Source organism: Leuresthes tenuis, unplaced genomic scaffold (genome assembly GCF_036924035.1).
Source record: "Leuresthes tenuis unplaced genomic scaffold, fLeuTen1.0.hap1 SCAF_4, whole genome shotgun sequence".
Taxonomy (NCBI): Eukaryota; Metazoa; Chordata; class Actinopteri; order Atheriniformes; family Atherinopsidae; genus Leuresthes; species Leuresthes tenuis.
The window spans coordinates 22,375,208-22,390,707 of NW_027325358.1; the positions used below are offsets into that span (position 1 = coordinate 22,375,208).

Genomic DNA, 15,500 nt, shown 5'->3' on the forward strand with positions numbered 1-15,500 from the left:
CGATAATCACCCAGTTTCTCTTTGAAGTTAAGACTGTTAGCATTTGCAAACTAAGTTTTTTTTGTCATGTTAAATTTCAGATTTAGGTAATTCTTGATATACAGCAAACCATCTAGCAGTTGTAAAGTTATTCCAGTCATAGCAATATGCATGAGCTTCCTGGTTGGAGGAAAAAAAGTGAGGACTATGGCTATACTATGTATGAAATTTAGGAAGAATAAAAATAGAAAGGAAAAAAGACAGGTGTGGCAGTGCAAACTGTGATTGTTGAAAATTAATCCGAAAATGAAGCAAAAGACAGACATGCCACGACAACCCAAATAGCCATGATTTGGCAGGATAGTCAGAGAATGCTCAATCATCCATTGATTTAGAAAGTTTCTGATCATAATGTATATTTATTTCAGTCATCGAGTTGGTTTTGTGTGCTCGTGTCTGCTTTTTTGCATCCATGTTCATTGTCAGGATTTGGCACATGAGTGTAGCTAGTATGACGGTGTGATTATCAGATAGGAGGATTTGCATTTCCGCTTTACTGTTTCACAACAATGCATCAAAATGCATTAAACACCCAACTGAAATCACTTCAAAATCATTTGATTTCTATTTACATTTTAAATGGGGTGACAACATTTTTAGCATCAGGGCCAAATGAAAATTCATCATCTCTTACTTCATTTGTTACAATTTGCCTTCTAAAGGGCACTTTCAGATATTTGTTAAATGGAGAGTGTATTAGTTAGAAAAACAATCAAAACAGTATGTCTGAAATCAGAGGAAATTCCTTTCAGGCCACGGGCATATTTGGATGGGTCTGCTGAGGGATGAATTTCAAATTATTTAAGTGTAATTGTTTTGTAAGCTAACCTGCCAAAGTCTAATATATAGCTCTGATTTTTGTCACATATTTTGTAGATCAGGGTGTTAACTGCACTTCAGTGAGTATCATGATTAGTTTCACTTGTCACTTCAGCGGCAACACACTGGTAAACGTATCAAAGATAAGGATAATGCAATCCAGACTAAAGTTGTCACATTCCAGTCATATTTGCCAGAAACACAGAGAGAGTAAGAAGGACAGCACAAAGACAATGTGTGGAAGTGTAAAAAACCCTAAGCAACCCTTTGTGAGAACGGGGTCTGCGCTGCAATCAGATGGGGTGCCACTCTACTCCGATGTAAGTGTGTGCAAGTGTGTGTGTGCTTTCACCATTGTACAAGTGACACATTAACCAACAACTCTGTTAATGAAGGACGTGCAATCACCGATCCTCTCCTTTTTGGCAACACACTCTCATACACACACACACAGTGTGTGTAGATAGCCAGTCCAAAGTTTTCAGATGGGGAAATTGCTCTCCTGTGGTGTGTAAAAAAGGTGGGAGTGAAGGCCATACAGAACCATAAACCTATTTTAAAAGTGGGTTAGAGGGAAACACCACGATAACTTTATAGCCAGCACACTGTATCCCACAAGCTATTGCCTGTGCATACACATTATGTCAAGCAAAGTTTATTTGCTCAGATCAATATAATGTACAAAGTTCAAATGGCCTTATTTTGGTCATATCATCATTAATGGTTCCTGATCCAGAACCAAGAGCCCATGACAAAATTTTTTTTTTTTAAAGAGTGAAATAAAAAAAAACAAAAAAAGATACAAACAACTCAATTAGTAATAATTTATTTCAATGCCAACAAATGAGCTATTACATAAGCTTACAAAGGTCCTACCACGTGTGTCCTTCCTGTATGGATATGCATGTTCAATAAAATGTATCTATCAACATCTGTCGACTGTTATCGCAACTGATTAAATGTTATTTCTATTCCTAATGTAAAAAAAAAAGGACAAGTATAGATGCTTACAGGGGGAGCTATAGTTGGTGATAAGTATATTAACAGCTACTGCTGCAACATTAAAACCAGTGAGTGGGAGAGTCAACTGAAAAATATTCTGTTTAATAGACTAATAACAATAGACTGTTTTGTTACAGTGTTATGCTCTGCTACACCTTCTATCCTGGCAGCACAGTCTCTAAAAAAAACTTTTAAACTTGTTTAAAATCCCTCTCTTTAAAAGAGCATAATGTGCAAGAGATGGGCAAGGAGAAGATTTTCAGTAACAAGAAAGTAGGGGTGCGATTCAACAACGGTTGGACGGAAAAAGCACCACGATAAAGTTACAAAACAAAGACCATGACATAGATTCTGCCATAAAAGTATGAAGTCATTCAGCGAACATCATAAAGTGGAGGAAAGATAACCATCAGGTCAATGTTAACAGAGACAGAGACGAGGAACTGGTCCTGCAGGTCTTCCATGAACCATAAGAAGCTGTACACAAACATCTTTACAACGGTCACTGGGATGGATGAAGGAGAATCTCACACAGCTCTGTCAGCACCTCAGTACACATGATGACACCTGACCGTGTCACCAAAAACATTCAATATTTTCTTTAAGGCCTTCCACATCGGCTCTATTAAAACCTAAAAATCATCGCTAGGTAGGAATAATTCAACCCTGATGTCAGAGACACTCAAACAATTCCACGGGTGGGGGAGAACTGCACTGTATTGTATGTAAACTTTAAACTCCCTACTCTTCTTACTGGAAACATAAACATAACAGAAGGGTTCTGACATGTGTGTAAACGCTGCAGGACACACTGGAGTCACTGCCGGGCCACAGCAGGACAAAGTGTCTGTTTCTCATGAGAATCTTTTCAGCAGAAGGTAGACCTCACCTTATCAGAGTCAGCAACACCTCAGACAGGAGTATCTATCTGAATTTGCGTGTGTGTTGATGCTTCTGCAACAGAATTCTCTGAGAGATCATGAAATTTCCGTTTATGAGTGTGTTTTTTCTTCAGTTGTTTCAATCTAAAAGTGCAGTGCAAAAAAAGTACTAAAAATTGTTTCGAAACCCAGAAACAATCAGGAACACATCTAAAAGACAACAGAAGAGATCCGTATACCAACGTCTCAGCTGAGGGAGCAAACACCACAGACTTGAATGCAGGTGAGTACACAAGACAGGCAGATGAACGTGCGTGTGGGGACAGAAGTATTAAATGGTGTTCTGCTTAAAAATCCTCTGTGCTAACAACAAAACATTGGCTCTGCTCTGTTGTAACACTTCCTCGTTCACGCTGTCACCTCGTGTCCTGTAACTATTGTCAACCAATCCCAGTGTCCTCCCTTTCTGATTAACAAAATGACTCAGCACAAAAAGCAAGCCTTTCTGCCCTCCGACCACACATAAACACACACACAGGTCCAACGCTTTTTTCCCCACTCTTTTGAAAGATGTTTCCCCTTTTGCCTAGAATTTGGTCAGCTGACACTCTACTTCTAGTCATGTGGCCTGTCATTAACCAGTGGCAGACGAGCTGCCATGTGTTTAGGTGCTACAATCACTGCCAAGGTCACAGAGACGAGGAAGGAGGAAGGCACGGGGAGAAAGATACGAGGAAAAAGATTTAAAGAAGCTGAAAAACTTGTGGACTAAAGAAAAACAGTCATCCATATGACTGTTAACCACACTGCAGCTGCTTATTATCCGGTTACTTACCAGTAACCACTATAACGTCAACATGGATGACTGTCATTTCTCCTAATACTAGGAAACAAACCCAACAATTATGTGATAGAATGGAAGTAGGATGTGGATGATATAAGAGAAAAACGGACCAAATTAGCTCCTGCCCAAATCAAAACTAATTTACTGGGATCACTTTACAGGCATTAGTTTAAAGCCCAGGTGTTTGTATTGCTGCATTATAAGAACATCTGAGACGCCACCTTCACTGACAATGTGTGGTGACATTACATATTAAATAGAAAAAGTACCCACAAAATAATTGCGTTGATAGACGCAATCTCTTATCAGGTCTTAAAGTGAGGTAAATATAACCTGGCATGAACATTAACAAGTGACATATTACACAATGTCATTACTTTTTCCACAAAAACTAAACCAAAATACAAAAGCAGTGTGTTAAAACAAAATACACACTTACTGCTTCAATATGAATGCATTTGATGAGCAGCCTGAGTCCTGATAATTAAATTGAGTGATCATCAGTAAGTGTGAGCACCTCTACAAAAGCAGAAACCTGAGCAGTTTTCTGCTCTGGAGTAAAGACATCAGCAGTGATCTCAGAGGAGTCCACCATTCTGCAGTGAGAAAGATTCCCTTCCATTGACAAGCGGAAAACGTTTGCGACAGCTGTCAGTCTTCTCAGGAGTGGACGTCCCAGCGAGTTCACCCCAAGGTCAGACCGTGCAATGATCAGTGAAATCACAAAAAACTAAATGTTACAGTTCGTGACACTAGAGTGAGAAAGAGACTGAACAAGTACGAGCTGTTTGTAAGGATGGCCAGGAAAAGGGGCCATCCACACCAAGAAAAATAACTCTAACATTGTAACAGTGTCCACGGTGCTAAGTGGTAACACTCTGTAAACATTAACACCGAGGGTGGTGTGGCACACAGCACACTCCAGCTGTACTGAGGCACCAACATGGATTTTGATAACCTGCTACTGCTGTGAGTTACATAGAGAACGAAATAGAAAACCAGGAGAAAATCTTACTCATACCTTCAGATCTGTCAACATCAGTTTCACGATATTCTGACACTTGTTAAGGAGGTCTCTGAGACACCGTCAGCACCAAAGACTGACTGATTGTATGTTGAATTAAATCCAAGCCTTTTTTTTTTTTTCCCAGGGGATTTTTTTTCTTCCTAAATATCATGTTGACTGAAAGTTTCTTAATTGTTTTCGCTAAGTCTGAATATTTCAGAGGAAAAGTGTTTCTCACATCATCAATTAACCCACATAAAAGAATGACCCAGCCTGGATTAACAAATATCTGTGATGATCATGCATCAAAATGTCAAAATGAGCTGAAGAAAAATGCTTTCCCATATCACTGATGGCAAGTCAACTTCAAATAAGTTCAAAAGTCACAAATGACCAAACAAGCCGGTATTTGGTTTGCCACTTCTTTCGTGTCGTAGAAGACACTTTCATTGTCCTCTATGCTAACTGCAGCTAGCTCCAGTATTTAAGCTTGTTGTGTACATTTGCAGCTCTCGTGTCGCCACACATGAAGATGTTTTTTTAGTTTGCAGCTTGTCTGTACAAAAAAGTTCTGACACTGGCTGAATAAATTTTATTCCATGGCAACAAGATACCAAGGTATCAGCAGGTTAGGCACAGCCTTTGGCTGCTGGATGTGGCTAAAGGTTAGTATTGCCTGTGAACGTAACATATAAACTGTGTCCATATCAGCAATGCATGACCACAAAATACTAAATCTGTTTTGCTGTATATTGGGATTCATAATAATGATTACCTGCAATCTGATGTTGTAAGCACATGTCATCAATAAAAGTAAATGATACTTAAATACAGTAATGCCTAAAATACACAGTTTGAAACTCAACAAAATGTAGTCACAGGGAAATGCTTCTTCTTCAAGCTGTTTGATCTCCTGCTTTAGTAACGTGCGGCCAAAGCCTAACTATCTTATTCCCACATATTAAAAACCTGCGGCCACGCAGCAGAACTTCACCACATTGGCTTTACACGGTCAGCTGCTGTATTTGCATGTGTTTTCTTAGGCTGCAGAACATGAAGCTCTCTCTGCCACTGTACAATTTTGTTTGTCATTTCATTTGCAAAGCTGCCGTGTGAAAAGTTACAACTAGATTTCTTACCGCCACGACTCCAGTAAACAGTGAATACAATTTCATTCTGCTTTTTAGGAGATGGTCATACTTGCAAAGTAAATGAATGAATGATTAGCAAAACCTGCTGGCTGCCTTCACTCTTGATTTCTATGACAGTAGTAAGGATGTACTTAGAATTTCACACGCCGCTTCAACGTTTGACTTAGTTTTTGTGAAAGAACAAACAATATGGCATTCATCTGAATTTTATTGTTATATAAATCTAAGATCTTGTAAGTACCAGATGATTGTTTTACTCTGTTCTGTTATGAAAACTTTAGAATTGAAAGAGGGTGCCTCGTCTTTTTTAATGTGTTTGCTGAAAAAACAGTAAAGAGGCCAACACCAAGTTTTCTCTGATTGGTCGGCTCCAATTTCACGAGGACTTTTATTGGGAGTTAATTTTATTTTATTTTTAGCCAGCTTTGCTTATTTTCATCATGACTGCAGCACATACTAGACTACAATATAATTAGCTACAGGTGAGTTTTACTAACTGATTTCAGGGGCTCCTTTCTGATATACCGAACTTGGTGATTTTTGAGAGATGAGGGACAAGAAATAAACATTCCATGAAAAACAGAATTGAGACACTTGACTAGCCACTTCACACCATCACCGATGAGCAAATTTCTATAAACTGCAGATTGCAGCGCATCTTCGTTTGCAGAAACTGTGTGACAGGCTGAATTTACGCTTAGAATCTAGACAGAGACAAAATGACAGTTGATGGTAAGTATGACAGGTGAGACCACAAGCAGAGTTTAAACAGTATCTTTTCCTCAAGGGGTCTTTTTTTACTCCCCACACAAGTGACAAGAGAGCATTAGACTGATGCTTGACTTTCGCCTGCAGACATTGCTTGTAGGCATTGCTTGTGTAACAACCATAGCCTAAAGTCACAACAATTTTTATAGCATTTCACGGAAAGGGGCTGTACTTTCAACTGAATAGCTCGTAACAGATCCAGGCTGAGCCAGTTTCTACTGTATTACTTTTGTCTTAAATGGCTAGAAAATAACCCTACTCACTGTTTGCAATTATCAGTCTTAACATCATAGAGTATTAACTTGTAATGACATGTAATCTTCATCAACATGTTGATGCGCAGGCATTTAATCTTCTGGTAATCGTGAAACTGCAATCTTCACCACCCTGGTTTCCTGGAAAGACAAAATGTTCCCTTGCTCTCCTAAAGCAGACACATGCACCGGGGCTCAGTAAAGTGAGACGGGAAAAGTATAACAGGCAGATAAGAGCTGAATGAAAAGCTGAAAGAATTCAGTGCCAGTGAACTCCAGCTCCTAAATAGAAACACAATAGTTGAACTGCTTAAGAGTGTCACGCAAACCACACAGAAGCAGGAACCTAATGACAAGAAAAAGAAAAGAAATCCTGCGAGTGTGATACACCTGCTCTCCAAATTGAGCTATGAAACTACTTGCAAACACAGAGGGAAGTGTTGGAATGTAACAGAGAGGGAAAAAGTGAGAAAGATAGGATGAGCCCGACTGTCTGTAAATAAAATGTGTGTGTTTGTAAATGCAGGTATGGCCTCCATGTGACTACTTTGTGTCAGTTTTGTGAATGGGTTCACAGTCAGACTCAACCCACGGAACATTCCATTCTGGCATAGCGGTTGGGGGGGTATTGTGTGTGCGTGTGCCTCTGTGTGATTTTGGGGCGGAGCCTTATCATAAGATGCAGTGCCTTACAGTGTGTAGTTTCTGTCCTTCAGGCCTACTTTATTGCACACACACACACACACCATACAGATTGGTTTGCCCTCCCTACCAGAATCAAATGGCACACACACACCTTACCTCATGGTCCAGACAACTAGCCCATTGTGTATAGCAACAGGTATGCAGAAAGAGTGTGTTTGAGAATAGGCAACAGGATGCTGAGTGTGTGTCTGTGTGTGGACAAGCTCAAGAGCAAATTCACTTCTTTTTTTTTTGTTTGCGCATACTGGCAATGAAAAGATCCCATCAAAGAGGAGTTACAGTCCTTGTAATCCTTAATGTCCTTGTTCTGTGCAACAACAATCGAATTTTGTCCACCTACACTTGTACTGGCATTAAATAAGCAAGAGGTTCCCCTCACTGCATATAAGAACAAGAGGCACAATAGAGCAATGTATGTGTGGGTACACAAGACCTGCCCCTTAATATGCCTCTTCCCTCACTCATTTAACTTGAAAGAGGTGGATAACGAAGCTAACAGTGAAATGAAGCATGATAAGAGCATTAGTGTACAAGCAGGTTGAAGGAGTGGGGAGGGAAAGGAGGGAGGCAAGCAGAATAAAGGAGAGGATGGAGGGTTCAGCGGTGTCACCGCACTGGGGGGGTGCAGAGGTTGCACAGGGGTCAAAGGTTGAACAGCGGAAAGCAGGGGGCTGAGGAGAAACGGGGGAGGAGGAGTGTTGATCCAGCCTTCACAGTGAGTGGATGTCACCTGTTTACACACTCAACAGTCCTGCCACGTTCTCAGAAGAGACACGGTTGCACAATGCTTCATCTCAGTGGAAGCACTTAAACGTTGTGAAATCAGTCTGGGCAGATGGTTGTTGCTTATTTTATCATTATCATATAAAACCACGTTTTGGTGTGTGGTCAAAGCATCAAAGAAGAAATCCCTGAGGAAATCACTTTATAAGGATGTCAAGCCAACCCTGTCTTTTGGAGATCAGGTCACAATCCAGCTTGTTGTTTTCATAGTTTAGCTCATTTTGGCATTTCTGCCTTAATCATGTTGCCTTCATTTTTACGTATGTACACTGCATTTGTGTATCTAACAGGTTGTTTGGATACCGCAGATGATTGATTCCTTAAAAGTTCCAACAAGTCCTCCAATCAAACTGACCACAGGTTGTTTGTTCAAATCTTTAAGAACGACCCATAACAGTATTGTGTAAATAGTACCGGCAGGAGAAAAGTACAGCATATATATATATATGGATTGAAGCAAACATCATTCCAAAGTCTCTCCTTTAACAAGCCATAGAATCCTCATAAGATTCAACGTAATATTCACAAGTAGGTTTTTATCAAAGCAGAATCCCACAAATGAAATAAACTGTCGTGTTTTTATCACCTTAAAACAAGAAAAAAATTCAAACAGCAACAGCTACAGTTCAACCTCCTGATCCTGCAAAAATGTTGCACTTCAAGGTTTCTACAGTAACCCAGAGCGGATGAGTTAAACACTGGCATAATTTTTTCACAAGATGTCACCACATCCAAAACTGACTGAAACTTCAAATCTTAAGCCCATTTTATATTACTAGTATTTAAAGTGTCTGCTGGGATTCATGCAGCATGACAGCCAGCGGGCTTTTAGGCTAAAATGACGAGTAAATCAGAAATATCCCAGAGAGGGCTACTATCAATACTTCAGGTAGGTTTTGCTGTAAAAAGGTATATGTTATTGTTAATTTGTTAATCACGAACATCCATTAAATATGCACCATTCAGCTTCTGTGACCGTTCTCCATCTTGGGTTGGGTTTAGTTCCAGGTGGTACATAACTGGTTCTTTTCAGATTTGGGTTGGGTTTTTCAAACTGTTAAAAAACACCATCTAACATTCACCAGGTTAGATCAATAATAATACTAATAATACAGCTATTTCCATACTCAGTTTGAAGTACTTCTAGACAACTTAAAACCATCTGTTAATAAGAAAAACAAGCTCGTCCATGAGCAATTTGCAGAATAGGCGATTGTTTCCTGGATGTTCAAGTGATAACATCTAATAGTGGCTGTAGCAAAGAAGACTCTTGTACGTTAGAGGCAAATGAGGATGTAATGTGGCATTGTTAGAGGTCCACAGTCCACTGCAGAGGGAAGCAGAGGTGGTTGGACAACAGGAGACAGCGATTATTTTAACACAAAAGTCAAAACCACACCTATGTGTTTGTAATTGACACAATGCATAATTACAAATGCTATCTAATTTTAGCACAGTTTAAATGTTAGTAATCTTCACCTTTACCTTCACCAAGCTGTTTGTTGTATCAAAACTGAGTTACGGTGAGCCACAGGAATTTTACTGGATCAAGAAAGCACAGACAAATGATGCTGTCATGTAGTAAAACATAAAAGAAAAGCCTTTATGTGTTGCTGTAGAGTGCATGGACAAACAGTACAATGTGTCGTACAGTTTTGAGGTCTTTTGATAAATATAGAAAAAGTACAGTGACTTTTTATGTATTTTCCACCGCAAATGTTTCCCTCCATCTTGATACTCATCTTCTATTTTTAATAGTTCCCGCTGGAGGAAGAGAACCAACCTTAAAATGCCAAAGTATGTGCTGGTGCCAGTGAGCACATTAAAAACCTTGTTCCTCACCTGCTCCCTTCCTTTTTCCACCTGTGCATGATGCATTCTGTTTTTTTTGTTTGTTTTTTTCACCTGTTTCTGCTTCCCTTCTTCTCACTGCTGCTCGGTAGTTTGGCCTGATCAGAAGGGAGCAGAAGAAGAAGGTGGGGGGTTGGAAGAGGGGAAGAATGTGGCCATTGTGCTCCCCAGGTATGTGTGTGTTTGTGACAAACAAAAAGAATGTGAGTGAGAGGAGATCAGATCTTGTTACAGGTGTTTCATAAACAGCACAATAGTGCTAACAGGTCCCCCTCTCTCCCTCTGCTGCATTGGTCTCTGTATGCCGCAGCTTTAGATTTCTCTCAGTCTTGATCAGCTGGATCAGGCCTATGGCTTTGTCACATACACTCTAGACCAAATCTGTGCTTCCCCACCATCAGCATGAGGTGATCATGTGACAGTCACGTGACATGATCATGTACTATGTGTGTGGGTGCGTGTGTGTGCATAATTCATGCAGTTTAAGCTGTTTCTCTTCCTTATGTTTGAGGTTTTCTGAATAATAGTCCCGCTTCGACCAAACAAAAGAGATCCCTTATTCGCCTTCCCCTTCCATTTGTTTAAACTCCTGTCTTCCTGAAACTAGATAGGGCTCAAACATGACACCGGTAAGGTCACTCTAGCATAAAAGCCTAGATATAATAATCATTCTTTGATGACCATCAGCTCAATTTTGAGACTGCTGAATGCGATTCAGTCAGTTGAGAGATAAATATAATTCTAAAAAATGGCTCAACTCTTGAACTCACTTACACAATCAGAAATGAATCCACAGCTATCGTCTGAGGAGGGGACACGCAAACAAGTCCATCTGAATAACAACTATCATATCCTGACTATTCAACTGGCATCTATTTTTGGTTTTGCACGAGGCATCATTAAGAAACGACGTGTCAGACGTGTCTGACCGGCACTTCAAAAGACACACACACCTTTCATACACCTCCCTTGTCAAAGTATTTATAGTATTCTCCAGTCTTGTTTCCTTGACTTCAGAGGACAATACGCTGACTTCCATAATTTGTATTTTCTGGAGACTTGCCTTAAGCCAAAACCTGTGATTGGTCTAAATAAACAAAAGCCAAATCAAAATGGTGGTAACATCTGAACCACTGTGACAACTTGCATGGATCAGGTCCTGCCAAGAAGACAAACCAAAAAAAGTTTCTTGTAAACAGAAACAGAGCAGTGGGCATTTGAATACTTGCAGTAAAAATCAAAAGAGATGACTTAAATGTGACCATTTGACAGTATCTTTTTTCATTTGAACATTTTTCATGAGAACATCGTGCCCATACTCATTCCCAAGGCATCATGTCCTTCAAATTTGACCCAGGAAAGGGAAGTGGGTCTCTACAATGTGGATGCGTCAACTAATCTATGTCTTCAAAACATTAGTAACACACACACACACACACACACACACAAAAAGAGCTAAATTTCACATCCCTATCCTTCATTTCTGTCTCAGTAAAGCCATACATTTTCTATCATATTACAGCAAAACTAAGCTATCAACATAACCCAACATCTATCTATGGCATTGATTTGTTTTACGATCATTGTGTCACGTTCGTTTTCTGATTGCCTTTCATTCAGCCATTTGAATCTTACATTTAACATGTATTTCAGAAATTGTGTAAATGCTGGTTAGACAGGAAGTGGTCCCTGAGTTTTCGAGAAAAAAAAAGAAGTTCATTTTCTTTCACTATATATATATATATATAACATGCCAGTTTAAGCATAAATTAGTTATGGAAGATTTTTGTATCATCATGTAGAGAAACGCGACATCTGTTCCTGAAAAGATCAGCACGATAAGAACCATCAAACACAGACACACACACACAAGTGCACGCACATGCACACAACTAAATCTCGTTTGTACAACAACAGGACACCCAAGGCTGAGCGGCGCCCTGCTCGACCAGTTTTCGAACCACACAAACACACACAAAATGACTAGACAAGACACTAACTGAACACACATGCACACACAAATAAACATCCAGTCCTTGTCCCGTAACCTTGCAGTGAAGGTTACAGCAGTCTGCCGGGTCAGTGTGATCACTGGACCAGCTGAAGAAATGTCCTTCCAGATACCCACTGTGTGTACTTGTATGTGTGTGCGCTCTTAAACCTCCAGGTGACAAAATACACACTGTCCCTCATCTACCCTTACAGCATAACTGTTAAAGATCAAGAAACAGAGTGGAAAGAAGACACACGATAGAAGGCACATGTGATAAGTTTCTAGCCAACCTGTGGGATGATGGGATGTGTAGTCACGGTGTCACTGTTGGCTCTTCTTCCACCACTCAAAAGCAACAATCCAGCTTGTCACTTTCTCATCTTCCTCTTCTCTTCCTCTCCTCTTCTGTGCAGTCTGTCAGTTTCTCTCCGATCTCTTGTTGACTGTCAAGGCACCTCCTGTCTTCAATGACAGGTCACCCAAAAGCACAATGAGAAGAGATCTCAGATACTTTGGAACAAACACACGCGTGGGCGCCAAACACACATACACACAGACAATGAGCGAGGACAAGTCAGAGTTTCTCTTCTCCTTTTGGTTGTTTTTTCGGATTCTGACTCAGATCCTCTCTGTTTGTCCTCTCCTCTGCTCCAGTCACGACAACACTTGTAGACGTAACAGCGGGAGACGGGAGAAGGGGGGAGTGCACAAGGTCTTAAAGTGGAGGAGAGAGCCGAAGGTGACGGAGTTGAAGGAGAGAGCCACAGAAAAAGAAAGAGGGAGGAAGAGATGGAGGGAGGAAGGGCAGCGGTAATTAGTGAGTCTGTACCTGACTCTCACTGACATAAGCCTCACATTCCTAAGAGCCGGGGGGGTGGGGGTTTCGAGGGAGGGAGAGAAAAGGAAAAAGTTCTGAGCTCACACACCAACACACTAATCATCCCAAAGAATACCCCCCTTCATCCCAGCACACACAGAAATCTCATTTCCTTACAGTAAACCATCGCTGAGGCAGGCGCTCGAGTCAAGGTTGCATGATGCTAAGTGAAGGTGCTGCTGCGTTCCCGCAAGTGTTCAGTCCGCTCTTCTGTCTCCTTTCATTTCACAGAAAACCTCCCTATCATTCCTTCTCTTCGTCTCTCTCTCTCTGTCTGTGTCTCTTTCGATGTGTGTATGGTGTACACACTGCCTGCTCCTGAAACTCACCAAACCAGAATTAAACTGCCCAAACTCTTAACACACCTTCTCCCTCCCTCCCTCCCTCCCGCCCTCCCTCAGTCCTATCATTCCGGATGGGAAATGCTAACCTCCTGTGCCCTCTCCAACCTGTCTGTGTGTTTGTGTGTATCCAAAAAGCCAGACCATAATCATAGCACCCAGAACAGCATTCCTCTAAAGGGGTTTCCTTCATACCTCATCCAAAAACTCACACCACATAATCGCACGCTCACACCCCCCACCTGCTTATTATTGATGATCCCACACAGACCAACCTTTTGCTCACTCACAAATGTATTTACATCCCTGAGGTCATGATGATATGTTGTCTTTCAGCGGCAGCATTCACTTTATGACATACATTGTGCTGATCCCTCCATAATGACAACTTTGAGTAATAACAGCTCATTCACACACTTTCTCAAATTTCTTGTTTTACTGTCAGTGTGAAGATGACACGCAGGGAAAACAGAAACTTTAAACGCCGAATATCAACAGTTTCCCACTGTTGCTATAAAGGTTCCTGCCGTGAAGCTGAACTGAAAGTAAAACAGTGGAGTTACTGGCTAAACTGGAGTTGCTTACTGTACTTTTTCATGCTGCTTCTGTCCCTTCCCACACACTCTTCATTCTCTTTTTTTTTCAATGGAGAATAGCTTACTTGTTTGGTCATGTAGCTCGGTTTTAACACTGCAGACCTGCTCTATTCACCTTTTATTCAACATTGTGCAAGACTGTGTCTCTCAGCGTGTGTATTTGCCTACCTGAATTCCTTAGAGAGTTGGGCGTGGGCGGGACCAAGTGCTTCCTTCTTCCTGATCTCAGGTGCGTGCTGAGTGCGACGTCTTTATGACAGGGAGTTGTCATGGAGACAAAGAGACAGAGAGAGAGCTGTACTGAACAGCGACAGCAACGGTCAGCCAGCTACCAGTATGAGGACAGAAGAGAGAAGTGAGGAAGCTGGATTTCTGTTTAGAGTAACAACACACACACACACACACACACACACACACACTGACACACATGCATACATTCAGATAAAGTCCCCACACACACGCTCACACAGTGGGGAACTTGCTAGTGTGTATGTGTGTATAGGAAACTGAGATTGAGTCAGACGTGCTCATGCAGAGAAATAACGTTTCAACACAGCAGCTGAACTCTGGCAGGGAGGAGGCTGTGCCGTTGGATACGTTGCTCAATACATTTAATTTTAATGCTTACTTAACAGATTTTATAGGAATCTCATACTTGAATGAACAGCACAAATAAAGAAACATGCACAATATTACGTGTCTGTAGCAATCCATATACAAGTTCACAGGTGGCTTAAAGCAGTTCAGATACATCATGGAAAAAAAATCCTCACAGATAGCTTTTCCTGCTTTATTATCACAAGTGGAAGCAGTAAAGTGGCACTGTGCTGGGGGAGATAAAGCTTAGCTAAAGTCCAGAGAGTGTTGCCTTTTTAAAACATGTTGGCTAGAGTTTAGGGTTTCAAAAATAAATACCATGAACAAAAACCCACCAGATCTACCAATGCTATCCCACGCCTTCATTCTGGTTTTTGGACAGTGACGAGGTGACTGACTCAGACAACTCAGGATATTCAACCTCTTTCACCAAAAAAGCTGACTATGTCTTCGTGTTATGCATATTTTTTCCCGCTGAATAATGATGTATCATCGATTGTGTTCCTGTGGATCGAGCTGAAAAATAGGCCTGTATATCACTGCATTTATCAAAATTCCAACTATGAAACAGCCATATTCTTAAATACAACCCATAATGGCGTTCTGTAAGGTACCAACCCTACAACCGGCTGGATGGGAAAATGACTCATGAGAGCACACGTCATTCTCAAGTACTTTCGTTTACAAAGCAACAAAGCACTTTCATGCAACATGAAACAAAAAACAACAAATGACAACAGTCTTTTTTTTATGTTCAATAACACAACAAAAATTCACTAAAACACTTTTGTCAATTCCAGTTTATGTTTAGGCAGATACATTATTTGTTTAGGGTAAACAAAAAATAAATAAAAATGTTTAGGGCGAAAATACATTCTTTTTACATCCCCGTAGTCAGTTTCATGGACACCACTTTGCTGGTTTACATGTAAACACTTAACATTACAAAGAAGCTTTCTCTCTTCCTGACTGCCTTTAGGCAATAACATCATT

The 15,500-nt window shown here is 40.6% G+C and overlaps 1 protein-coding gene across 9 annotated transcripts in view; it reads right to left on the reverse strand.

Moving 5' to 3' along the window:
• The window catches only part of rbm47 (RNA binding motif protein 47), a 31,761-nt gene extending 17,514 nt beyond the window's left edge, over positions 1-14,247 (reverse strand). For 6 of the 9 annotated variants that reach the window (XM_072383242.1, XM_072383240.1, XM_072383239.1 and 3 more), the window contains exons 1-2: positions 13,091-13,309; positions 12,387-12,558 (exon numbers count right to left, since the gene is read on the reverse strand). The gene's annotated coding sequence lies outside the window, so the exon portion shown is untranslated. Of the gene's footprint in view, positions 1-12,386; positions 12,559-13,090; positions 13,311-14,078 lie in introns of those variants that run through there. The other 3 variants (XM_072383235.1, XM_072383234.1, XM_072383233.1) reach the window with 3 other exon arrangements.
• Between the last annotated feature and the right edge of the window lie 1,253 nt (positions 14,248-15,500).